The sequence below is a fragment of the Alligator sinensis genome, unplaced genomic scaffold (assembly GCF_000455745.1).
Source record: "Alligator sinensis unplaced genomic scaffold, ASM45574v1 scaffold596_1, whole genome shotgun sequence".
NCBI lineage: Eukaryota > Metazoa > Chordata > Crocodylia > Alligatoridae > Alligator > Alligator sinensis.
In genome coordinates, this window is record NW_005841967.1 from 2040131 (window position 1) to 2054081 (window position 13951).

Genomic DNA, 13951 nt, shown 5'->3' on the forward strand with positions numbered 1-13951 from the left:
ATGCCTGCATGGCTGTGCACACCGCACAACGTGGAGGGAACACTGCTCCTGAGGTCCCTTCCGACCTAACTTTTTATGATTCTATGAATTACTGAGATAATGGGGTGATGGAAGTGTGGGATGCAGCAGTAATTGCACCCAGGCCAGGATTAAATCAAAGCAAATCCACTTCCTTCCCCGCCCCCCCCAAAAAACTTTCTGCAATGGCCTCACCTTCCTTATTATTAAGGGGTGGATTGTGCTAAATGAGAATACATGGTAAGTAAATATGATAATGTTACCTGGTTACATATACAGCAGAAGTGGGGGCTAAAGGGGCTTAGCCTCACCCCCCCAACATGAGGGAGCAGTAGGGCTGCAAAGCAGCCTGGCCACAGGTTCCAGCAGCTGCAGCAGAGATGGTGAGAGACATGCACTCAGAAGTGAGGGAGGGAGCGAGGCCAGCCGGGGCTGGGGCAGGCACTGGCGCTGCACAGCTGGGGTGGAGTATGGCATGGAGATGCAAGTGGCTCATCTGGGGGGTGTGGCTCCTGCTACACACACCCTGGGAGGGCATGGGGGTTGTGTGCTCCAGATGTGCAAAGGGTGGTGTGGTCTGCCATTGTGGGCTGGGGCCAGAGCTGCTCTGGGTTCTTCCTGGCAGGGAGTGGGGGAGGGCCTGGGTTGCACTTGGGGCAGGAGGTGGCAGTGCTGGGAGGGAGCTATGGGAAGGGGGATGCGGCACTGAGAGGGGGCTATGCTGCCTCCCCAAAATTCACTGTAGTCCCCCCCAACCCCTCCCTCCCAGCACTGCCACCACTTGCCCCAAGCAAAGTGGTCCAACACCTGCCAGGAAAGACCCAGCACAGCCCCGATCCCAGTCCACAGTGGCAGCCCACCCTGTCATGCACACACAGCTGGGGCACACCCTCCCCCATGCCACTTGGGGTGCATGCAGCAGTAGGAGCTGCCCCCCCTCCCATGCTGGGTGCCCCCTGGACAAGCCTCTCATGGCTCCATCCCATGCCCTGCCTCAGCCCTTTCCCCCACAGACTTACTTGCTGGGGACATGTGCACATGCTCAAACCCACCCCCCAAAAATATTTTTTTCTCTTTCCACCTATGCCTGGTTACAAAAGGGATTGACTGCTCACCAAATCTTATGGTATACAAGATATTACACTGTCTAAAGATCCTGCTAGGATCCAGGATATTGGGCATTTGTTTTGGTAGTGATTTAAATAAGACACATCTGTGTCTTAAAGAACAAATCTTCAATATGTAGCAAAACCCTCTCTTTTTCTTTTTTTTTAATTTATTTTAAAATGCATTCCCTCCCCTTCCCCAACCATTTCTGACTTTTTCTCTCCCTCTCTATTCCCTATAGATAAGTATAAGTAAGCTAAGATGTAGGATAATCTTTAACATTTTATTTTAGGTAGTAAGTTTTATTTTTCTCTCCCCTCTTTGCAAATAAGTGCCCTGCTATTTTGATATAGATATCCACTGTTTTATAAGTGATAATTATGTTTGTATTGGGGGCTTTTTTATTGCTTTTATATTGTGCGATTACTGTTTTAGGCCTATATATGTAAGTTAGCACAAGTCATGTCAAGTTTCCATCTTGTAATATCAAGCTTCAATCTTATCCCCATGCCCGGTTGTGTAACCTATGACTCACACCTACCCCTCCTATATAACTTGGTTCCTGAATGAATGGGGATGAATGAGGATCCTTGAAAGACAATGGCAGTAGATCTAAAAATAGGTCCCTCTGAATGACCGAACCATCAACACCAATACCTGGACCAATGACCCAGCCCTTGGAATCACCCTCAGCATTCAAGAAACAAAAGATGAGGCAACCCACCATTGTGCTAAGGCTGCACATGCTCAGTAAGAACACCTGGAGCCCTCTGGAACAGGACTGACCTTGCCTGGACAGGCCCTCCCCATAGGAGATCAGAGGTAGTCTGCCCCATAAAAGAGGTAGTGAAGACCGATTCCTTCTGGACTCCCTCTCCATCTGGACCAGCACCATGCCACACCACCTATCCACCCAGAAGGCCTGCCGGTGACCCCCCTCTGGACAACACCTACTGGACAAGGACCCCTTTTCCAGCCTGGATAGGTAGCTATCACCCTCCACCCTCTCTTCAACCAAGGACTTGGACTCTGCTTCTCTTCCCTACCTGGACTCCAACCCTCCCACTGAGTCTCTTTCTCCTGCTGCCATTGTGAGTGAGTGAGTGAGTACCAATGGGGCTGTGTAGTGTGTTGTCTGTGTAAAAAACTGTTATTTGGACCCCTAAGTTGGGTTTTGCTTTACTATGGTTTGGCCCTGCTCCAATCTCTGCTCCTCAACCCTCTAACTTCTGTGTCATTTTGCCCTCTCCTGCTTCGGCTCACTGCCACCTCCAACACCTGTCCTGAGCTCCTCTCTGCCTGCAAACCCCATGTTTCTTTGCCACTGTCTTATCCCCACTGCCTTTTCCATGTCCCCTTAGCAACAAGGTTTCTGCCTCAGTTTCTTTCCTGGCTGTATCCTCCTTGCCACCACTTATCTGTCCCCACCACCAATGTCTCAGGTGTCTGCCTCAGTTTCTCAGTTTTTAGCCCCAAGCTCCCAGGTTTCTGTCTCTCTCTCTTTCCTTCCCTTGCATCAGTGACCTCAAGTAACCCTGGGGCCACTTGATCTTAAGTAAACTGAAGCCTCAGTTCCTCAGCCAGCTTCTCACCGGTTCTAATCCTGGTTCTGGCAACTTTCACTCCCTACACTTTAACTCTCTTTCTCTCACCTTAACCTTCCCCCAGGTACCCCAAGCACACACACACAGACTGTACCATCCAAGTTAGGAACTTACCTGTGTGTATGTGTAGGTGGGTTGTATATCTGTGAACTGGTGAGTGTGTGTGTGTGTGTGTGTATATATATATGTCATTGTGTGCATGATATACAAATTAGCGATCTGTGTATGTGCACTGAGTGTGTGGGTATGGACGATTGATTTTTGTCTAACTTTTGGGGTGTATAGTGTATGTGCTTGAATTGGTGATAGGTATGCATATGTCTAGGCTGGTTTGGATGTGTATGTGCCTGAGTTGGTAGTGTGTGTGTATGTATGCATCTAATTGATTTGTGTGTTTGTATATGTGCAATTGTGTCCCACCCTCCTGTCTAACAGCACAATATTGAGATCCTGAGAGTTGGCCTGACCCCACAGGGCAACAAATACGCTCAGAGGATAAGACACATGAATTCTAATAGTGTACCCAGTTGTTACTTTTCCTACAGGAACAGCTTTAATTGAAGACTAAAGCAAAAAAAGGACATTGTTATATCAGTTACAGAGAAACACACAATTACAGATTATTATCTTTGTGTTAGTGTTCTCTCATTTACCATAAACTTTTCTTTTTGGGAAAAAAGATCATGGATATCAGAATGCACAAAAGAAGTTGGTATGTGTCCTATTTAGTGCTCTTAGGTTAAGGCAATTTCTTGAGGACTTTAATAGAATATTTTATTATGGAAATAGTTTTGGAGTTGAGAGATTTCATCCTAGAGGAGTTGCAGTATTTTTCATAGGAATTTCTATGAAACATTGTAATGAGCTGTTTTGGTTTATGCCTTTCCACACTGCTTAAAATTTGGCATATCAATCTTAATGGCACGTGGGACATATTGCTACCCGTCTTGTGAAAGCAGTCCTTATAACTATTTATTTTTAAATGAAATGTATTAGTTATGAAAGGAGATAGTCTGATAGTACTGTGAACTCAAGAGGGATTGTCAAAGTGCACCTAAGATGCCTGCTTCCCATTCATTTTAATGGGAATTGGGCATCCATAGCCATTAGAAAGCTCAAAAAAATGCAATAGTTTTAGCTAAGAACAGCAGCTCTTTTGAGGATTCAAAGTTTGATTTGTTCCACACTGCAATGAGAAGAAACTTTATGTCCTTCTTGTGAATACTGTATCTAAAATGTGATGTTTGGGATTGAAACCCTTTTTAATCTGGAAAAGTGCACTGAGTAGGGCCCAGACCAGGCATGGGCAACATCTACATATGGGTGCCTGCAGTATCTGTTTCAAAGAAAATTACGAGGAATCAGGCAAAGTGGAGACTTGAGTCCTGGTCTACCTTACCCAGACTAAAGAGCATGCAAGATCCTCTCTAGTACAATCTTCCTGAAATGCATATTTAGTGAAGCAGTTCTCTGTCCATAGAACCACACAGATCAGTAATATATTCTCCCCAAGAAGTCCAATTAATGTGTTTCTCTCATGATCTATAAGGGTCATCTACATATTAATTCAGTCCTAGCCCTCCTGAGACTATCAACAGCAATGTTAGGTAGCAGGTAAAATAGGAGATTGCGACACTGGTGTTTTGATCCTGGTTCTACCACTAATCTACTTGATGACCTTGCACAAGTTGTTTCACTCCTCTGTGCCTCAGTTTTCCAATCTGTAAAGTAGAAATAATGAGATTCCCTTATTTCTAGAACACTTTGAGATCTACTTAAGAAAACTAGAGTAATCACCCCATCATACATACTGAAAGCCCCCAGTCAGCTTTAGGAACTAAACCATCTTATTGTTGGTTTTGACTTCTTGTGAAACATTATAAAACACATAGCGAACTATATAGTTCTCTATTTTGGTTTAAAGAAGCCAAAATGTTTTATTTCTTCTCATAATTGATAGTAAGGTAGGTGGTACAACTGTTGTTATGATTTGGTATATCTTTGGAAAAGACTACTATTTAGTGCTTAAAGAGAAGACAACTCAAGAGTCTAAGGAATTGCTGGATTCTTCCCCAAGCTCTTCACATCTCCCACCTCACCCTATTGTGATCTTCCACAATAGGAACATTAGTCAAACAGACATGCAGTTCTCAAAGTACCTTACCTCAACTACAGACTTACAACATGATGTGGCTGAAATAAGCATAAAATTAAACCTAAACTATAAATTACCACAGCTCAGATACCAAAGAAAATAAAATAAAAATCTGGGTTTTAAAAGTATTCACTTTCTCTTTTTGTGCCTGTCCCCTAGGTATGTTGTGCATTTTTATTTCATAAAAGAGAAGAATCAGAGACCCATAGGTATTAGCAATAGGAGACCCATTGAAACACTCAGCCCATGTTTTGCAGTGTATGATTATTTCCTATAGGATTTTTTCAGTTTGGATTTATGAGACTTAAGTGTTCATGTTTCCACCATTTTCTTGAGGTATGATTTTATAACAAGATAGGTAGACTCTGAACATTTTACTTGATATTGAGCATACATTTTTCCTTTTGTTCCATAAACCCTAGTTACACCCAGGTGTATTACCCAAAACAATTTCTTGCCCTTCATCATGATGATTCCCTCTAAACATTTCATGTTTGCAATGTTAACTTGGTCAAATATGCATATTTAATTAGTTTAATCTTTCCTCAAATAAAATAGGAAAACAATGTGCTTTGTAGAGGAGAACCTACTAGCACAGCACAGTCTAGCTCCTACTACCCCTATGCAGAAGTACTGAGACTGACCCTTTACCTTTAACAACTGAGCAACTGTGACCTTAAAATAGCCATTTTGTACCTGCCTGTTGTTTGTGACGTCTTCCTTTCATCCAGCTGGTAAAGTATAATCCCCATTGTGTTTTCCCTTTTTAATCCCAAAGAGGACCCCGCTTTGCCAGATTCAATCCTTTCAGCCCCTAGTTCACCTTCGCTGCCCTGAAAATCCCTTCAGTTTCTTACTGTTTGGCAACATGGTATCCATAACTGAATTCAGTATTGTAGGCAAAGTTGTGCCTAAATCATGTGGAATGAGACTTACCTTTCTGCCTTGTGGGGTAACAGCATTTTGCATCAAACCCTAAATGTTTGGTTGCATCCATATAACATGTTTATTCTCCTGCCTAATGTGTTACCTGTTTTTACCTCCAGATCTGTTTCAGCCATGAATCTTCCCAGGAGTTGTATCGCTATTGTGTATGTGTTTTTAGATTATTTTTCCCTCTGTGCACTGGCCACCCATTTCTCAAGTTGAATCACATTGGTTATTTCTACCTTTCTGATATTTTGAAGTGCCTTCGTAATATTTTGCTGTTTGGCTGACCTTTGCAACTATATCCATAATAGCTCTTTTTCTCACCCTCCCCCTTGCTTTGCTACATACCATGATGCTCTCCTGTTCTTTCTAAGCACTTCTTTAGGTTCCTTTTTTAAAATGCAGTATTGCTGTTGATGACCAATAAACAACAACCATTTAAAGATTTGCATTTCTGGCTGGCATTCCCCACACAAAGAATTTAAAGGGCAGGTAGCCACTATTCCAATCCTCAGGTTGAAACTTCAAACAAGTCTTGAAGTCCAAGGCAGTGACAGTGGATGGAAATTCTGCTCCCCCCAGACCTGTGTTTACTATATCATGCTTGTTTACATAAGCTGCGCTCAGGAAGGTAAGTTCTGCCCCATTATGAATAAGAACGACTATTTTAAACGCTAACCTTTCATTTCACTCTCCTTGAATATAGGATTCAGTATCTTTGTTGTTTCTGTGCAATAAGATGGGTTGCCAAATACTAAATTCTTCAAAGGAGTTATGGTTAATGACTGCACTGCAACCTATTAAATCACATTTCTTTAAGAAGCATCATTTCTATCCTAGCTGGAATTTTATTGGAACTTCTGAAGATCCTGATTTCAGAAAAAAAGCATAGATTACAGAAGATGAAGGAGCCACATATTGCACTGGATTTTTGTAGTTTGGTTATTTTCAATAGTCTGGCTTTTCCAGTAACTGGAGCGGAAAGAATCATATTTTACCTTAATGCATCTGAGGGAATACTTTTCATTTACCTTTAGTCTGTCAAGAGGGAGCTCTGAAAAACGGAGAGCCACAGTACGTTCTAGAGGATGAAGCTTCAAATATTATTCAAAAAATGCTTATGGATTTTTTCTTTTAACAAGTCAAGTAATCTCTTACATGTCAGCAGCATTTGACAACGTAGTAACATATTTCTGATTGAGAAGCATATTGTCCCTCTCTGACATGTATTTTTTAGATTCTTAACCAGCATGTAGTCAAAAGCTCTCACTGCAAAATCCGTGTCCATGCAACTGTGAATAAAATGTCAGTCTCTCACGCTATACATGCAGAAGAAGGTAAACAATGTAATGTTACCGCCCCCCCGCCCCCCAAGCTACTGCTGAGTTGCATGGAATTAAAACAAAGAAAGAAAGCTTACTATTACAAACAAAATAGCCACCAAGGCAAGCTTTTGACCTGCTAAGTTTTTTTTGTGAGGGTTGGGTTCTTTGTTGGGGGGGGGGGTTGTTTTATTTTTTTAAGATACTTAAAAATCAAGGTAGGCAATCGAGTGTTCTTATTCACAGATTCTGGGGGCTTCCAAATGATTTTGATTGTAGCTGCATCATATACTTGGTGTCTTGAATTGCTGCTGTTGGAGGCATATGAATTTCTAGAGTCATGGGGAAAACAGACTGCAACATCCTCCCACAACATCACCAGCAACACAATCAAGGATGATGGAAATGGATCACAATCAAGCATTATACCGATGTGTGCAGAAAATACCCCAATTATAAGGACTGAGGATTTCTTTTTTGTTGAAATTAAGTGTCCGGATGTTTTAAAAGTACTGTATTTGTAATGAACAGAAGTGAGCTCAAGTCAAACTAAGTAAATTAAAATCAGCAGTACTGAAGGGGTGGAATCCAAAGTTGGAGCTTTAAAAGTAAAACTGAAGCTTAATTTTGAAAGTGGCTTCTCTGTCCTTAAAGTGGGCAATGCCAAATTCACACACACCTACATTTTGAAGTTCAAAGGCCAGAAATGAATTTGGGGACTTGAATACTTGGGCTAGGTACAAACATTCAAAGCGCCCAAGGCAGAATTGATTTAATTTGCATGGTTTTCTGTAACTGGCATAGTTTAGATTGGCAGCAAACAGAGCACATATTTGCCCTTTGGTGGCGGGGAGGCAAGTCTTAGACTGCCGTCATGGCGTGGGGTCCCCAAGTATGGCTGTGATGCCCCTAGGGCTCTGTGACCATGCCTGCTCCACCCTGCAGGTGCCTTCTAATCTCACATGCCACATCTTGCATGTGGCTCTACATAGTAGTGTGCCTAATGAGGCCTCCTCCTCCCCCATTAGCCTCATCCTGGTCCACCAGTATAAAAGACAACAGAAAAAACAAGCTCCTTGGCTATAACATAACAAAAATCATGGAAGCCACACTGCCCCTTTAAGACAGTAAACTGCTCCCTTATTATTGTGCCTCCTAGCCCCAGGTACTTTCTGGAGCCCTATTAATCTTGCAGGCAGCAGATCAAGCAACCAAACATTCCCTAGTAGCTCTCTCATGCAGGAGTTGTTCCCTCCAGTGAATGCCAGCCAACTCACTCCTCCTGGGGCTTATATGTGCCCAGGGCCCTGCCTCCTTCCGGTCAGCTGACTGTGCGCAGGTGTCAGCTAATTCCCTCATTAGCCTGCTGCCTGGGTGCCCTGCAGCTGTGGAGTTCTGCCTTGTCGGTAGTGCTCTCTAGCTAGCTGCTTTTGCTCTTTAAAGGAGCAAGCTCGCTTTAGCGCCCTGCGACAACTGCATTCTGCCATTTTTAAACTAATTGGTGTGTGCCAAGTTTCTGTTTTGTTACAGGTATAGACCATTTTCTGTTCACTTATACTGTTAATGTCTGTACTTGGCCATAATGACCAAATCGTGCTCTTCTATGGGTACATAGGACTACATATCTGGCTGTAAACACTTAATCAGTTTGACTCTTCATACAGATTGAAACAATGAAACAACAAAAACTACCACAATCTGGTAGCAGCCACTTTATGGAAAGTAAGGTGTGGAGCTTCCTCAACAAAAACATTTGTTGCACACTGAGTCTGTTCTGTGAGCTGGTGTAAACGGGGAAAGAACTCTTCCCTCTCCATTGGTGGTATCCCTGGGGGGGTTGGGGGATAGCCCAGCACTTCAGAAATTGCCATTTACTTTTCATTCCATCCAGGAAGAGCACACACCAACTGTTGAAACTTCCTTAGCCTGACGAAGGGTTTTTGAACCCAAAAGCTTGCTTAGAAATTGTTCTCCAACTATTTAAGTTGGTCTAATAAAATATATCAGATTCACCCAAAGAACTTTGTCTGACATTGACTGTAGCACTTATACAATGAGCACAGGAACCAGGCAAGGAAGGTATCCCTATCCACCATGTGGTTTCTGTGTAATCTATGACATGAATGTGTTATCCATGGGCTTTCACTTTGAAACACCCTCCTCCACACCAGCAGCATTAGCATTTAGCTGGTAATTAGGAAACTTGTTTCAGAGTTTATAGATTATGATTGTGTGGGCTTATGACATCTTAACATTCTGGCTGTATTAAAGGAAATTCAGGGAAAATGATTAAAGAACTGGTGGGACTGATTTATGAGGAAAGATTAAAATAATTAAATATGTATAAAATGCCTAAATGATGACAAATGGGAGAATAGAACAACTGTCTACAAATATTTGAAAGTTCTGACTGTCGTGGAAGGAGATGAATTGTTTAGGATGTTCCAAAATAACAATCTTAGAGATAATAAGATAAAATCAACCAAGTAAAAAATTTAGACTTTGTTTCAAGAAAATACTGGGTGGGGGGATAGAAATAGTTCCAAAAGAGTCATTTATAACAAGAATTTAGAGATAGACAGTGACCTGAATGTGTGTCAGAGTTAAGGACAGGGTGACCATTTGGGTATTAGGCTTATCTTTTATTGTGAAGGATTGAGTTTGGATTTGATGGCATTTTCCATACTGTCCCCAAGTTTAAAAATTACAGACATTTGTGTGATCAGTTGTTCTCATCGTATTTGCCTCCACTTGTGATGTAACAGCATAAAGGACAAAACACCTTTTCCCATAGTGTTCATGAAGAAAAGGAATAACTCCCCTTTAAAGGGATAAGCAATTTCTACTATTATATTGATAATTCCCTCATTGAGCATGGTTTTCCAGGGGCCTTCCCATTGAAAGTGGACTTTTTACAAAAAATATTAGTTTGGTAGAAAACAGTTTTTCACTGAAATCCATTTTGGATAAACATTTTAAAAGCATCCCTGTGTTGAATGTGTAGAATAGTTGACAATGCTTGACAGGTTTAAAGGCTATGACTATTAAGTAAAAAAGTTGTATGAATTATTTGTATTTTGTAGGTGCTCCATCAGGCTTTACCTCGTTCTCCCACAACTCTTCCACATAACTAACCTGCTGCCTTTTCATCCACTTAAGTATTCACTTAATGGGTCATGCAGTTAGACCCTCTCTCTCAAATGGCAGCTGCACAGCCCAGTCTGCTACATTCTCTGTTCCCTTCTCTCTTTCGCATCCAGCTATAACACATCCTGGGGCTTCTAGGCTATTTATATCCAAATACGCTACAGGACATCCTCACTACCTTCCAGTGACAAATGATAGTATGAAGAAGATGCAGAACACTGGAGAGGTAAAAGGGGCTACTTAGTTGGCCCTTGGGAGAGGAAAAATTATCTACTAAGTGGTAAGGATTAAAGTGACTAAACTGTCCCTGACCAAATAAATTGAACCCATAGAAAAGAAAGGGCACTGCTTGTAGGGCTTCATCTGGTGGGCAAAGTGAATAGATGTTTAACAGTTCATGGATATCTAAGAGGCCTGAGTTTCCTGGGTTGGAAGAAGTTTAAGTAGTATGAATGCAATTCATTCTGCCCAGATGAATGGGGGCATTTTGCACCATTTTTAAGTGACATTTCTCTGATTCGGTAGCTCTGCAGAGAGATCTTCCCTTAGCCCTTCTGAGACAGGAGGCTAAGTCATTTTTTATAAAGTCCCTCTGAAAATGTAGAGGATAAAAGGAGAAAATAGCTGAATCTTAAATTATTGCTATGGGGTCAATGAAGAATGGTTAGAGCATTTAGTGGCTTCCTCACAGTCTATCCACTTCCCATATCTAAAACTGGGATATGGTATGCTTGCATAACAGGCTACATGAAATAAAGGGCTTTTTGATTTGATCCTGTTTTGGCTACTTTGACTGGCAAGGTGTCATAAATGCTGAATAGCAGGTCTAGTGTAATATAGCATTCCCTCCTCCACCCACTCCAATCTTCTAGTGATTTGGGTCTTTTAATATAGAATGCCATGACCCACTTTATCAATAGTTCTTTTAATGTAAGAAATTATGTTTCTTTCAACATCCCTCTCACAAATTAAGATCTTTTCTCTTCATTCTGCAGCTCTACCCCTAGCATATTAAGCCCATAACAGGCAAAATGACTTTTATGTACTTTATGGAAATAAATCATTTGCAAGTGATATCATGACTAAGTCTGTCTCCTATGACAACTAAGTCATTTGCAGCCTTGCAGAATTAGAATTGACACTAAAAGCACAGGATGATTTAAGGGAAATGACAGACTAGTGTTCTTGCAGTGATAAAGCACTGTTATGTTTTAAGAGAGAAAGAAGCCAAGAAGACTGCACAGATCCACATTACTAATTCACCATTAAGAACCTAAAGGCACCTGTATAAAATAATGCTTTATATGTAATTTAAAAAGCAATACACAGGAATATACACACCATTTATTTTGCTCTCCATACAAAATATGCTTTGGCCATCCACGAGTGCATAACAGCAGAGCAAATAAGAATCAGAAGACAGCCACAACTGGGTCAATAGTAGCCAAGATGGAGCATGATGGTAGAAGAGCGGTATTTGATCTCTGCATGCAGTGGAAATCTATGGTGTGCTTGTGCTAATTCCCTCTCTTGGTTGATCTCTGGACTAGCATTGGGTTTAGTGCAAAAGAAAGCTTACTTATAATAAACACACACTGATAAACACATACTTATAATAAACACACACATAATAAACACACACTGAGATTGAGACACGTGACCAGGGTTTCCCGGTGGGCCTGTTATTTGCTATGGGATGCACCATTTGCTTCAGAATAATTGAAGACAGAGGTTGCTTTATAGTCTGGGCAATCCTTTATTTATCATCATGGCCCCTTGTCTAGTCCCACTCTCCACCCCTTCATCCAATTTGTTCTTCATAGATTTCATAGACATTAGGGCTGGAAGGGACCTCGGAAGATCATCGAGTCCAGCCCCCCACCTGAAGGGCAGGAAGTCAGCTGGGGTCATAGGATCCCAGCAAGATACTTATCCAATTTACTCTTGAAGGTGTTCAATGTAGGTGCTTGAACCACCTCCGATGGCAGGCTATTCCAGACCTTGGGGGCTCAGACAGTAAAGAAATTCTTCCTTATGTCCAGCCTGAAATGGTCTTGCAGTAGTTTATAACTGTTCGACCTTGTCATCCCTTTGGGCGGGGGGCTGGACTCGATGTAAGTAGCCAATACAGGATCAAATCAAAAAGACCTTCATTTCATATAGCCTGTTATGCAAGCACTTCTTCTGTTATGCAAGCACTTCTTCATTCCCCGATACTGATGGCCACCCCTGATAAACTTATAGGTGGCCATCAGATCACCCCTGAGCCTGTGATTTTCCAGGCTAAAGAGCCTCATAGATCTCAGCCTGTCGTCATAAGGTCTGTTTTCCTGACCTCTGACCATGCGCGTGGCTCTTCTCTGGACACTCTCAAGCTTCTCCATGTCCTTTTTGAATTGTGGGGCCCAAAACTGGACGCAGTACTCCAGCTGTGGCCTCACCAAGGCCGAGTACAAGGGGAGAATGATGTCCAGGATTTGCTTGAGACGCATCTATGGATGCAAGCCAGCGTTTTGGTAGCTTTACTAGCCACAGCATTGCATTGCAGGCTCATGTTCATCTTGTGGTCAATGATGGCCCCCAAGTCTCTTTCTTCCATAGTACTAGCCAGCGTAGCACTGCCGAGCCTATAAGGATGCTGCAGGTTTTTCCTCCCAAGGTGGAAAACCTTGCATTTTTCGGTGTTAAACACCATCAGGTTCTCATCCACCCATTTGCTGAGCCTGTCCAGGTCAGCCTGGATTGCCCTCCTGTCTTCAGGTGTGGATGCTTTGCTTCTTAAACAAGTTTGAGTAACTACTCAGGCTAATTTACCCCTCTCTTTCTTTGAGCTTACCTGTTGGTCACTAGTTAGACAATTCATCACCTTTGGGCCATTCATAATTTGCACCTTCTCCATCTTATCAAAGGTAGGAACTGAGGGCACAAGGGTAAAATGGCTTCCTTTGTTTCTGCCTCCAAATTCATCTGGCAGCCTAGTCTTTCTACCTTTTCTCCATGCTTTTTCTTTCTTTTTTTTAACAGACACCTGAATTCTTTAGTGTTATTCCTTTAAAGTGCTGTCACTTCTTAATTCTTGATTTCTCTTTAGTTATTGGAACCTTTTCACACTAGCAGGCTTGATTCTTTTCTCTTTGCATCAGTGTTAATCAAGAGTAACTCTAGTGAAAGTAATGGCATTGCATGGTTGGAAAACAAGAGTAAGGATAAGGAAAAAGAGAATCAAGGACAGAATGTTCTGCTGCATCAATAACCCTCCCTTTTCTGCATCCCCTGCCTAATAAAATAGTTCTTTGCAAGGAGCTGGATTTATTACCACCCACTTTGCTATTCATTCACTATTCCTTGCCTAAATACTGCTCAGAACATGCTGTCTTTTTTCTTTGAACTCATCTAGTTGCTGGCTTTTCTCTTAACTCCTCATAGGTCATGATGAATTACAGTGTCTGAAATGCTTTTGGTGACTAGGTAGGTAGAAGCACATTGGGTCAGACATGGAGAATGGCAGAACATTAGAAGACAAGGGTAGGTCTCAGGTAGAAGAAACCCTATAGAAAAATGAATAGGGTGTGAGAAAGCTGGATTGCCATGGGGAGAGAATGTCAAGAGGCATGTTTACACTGCTTCAAATAATTCTAGGGACTGCTGCTATGAAAATACTCTTCCAC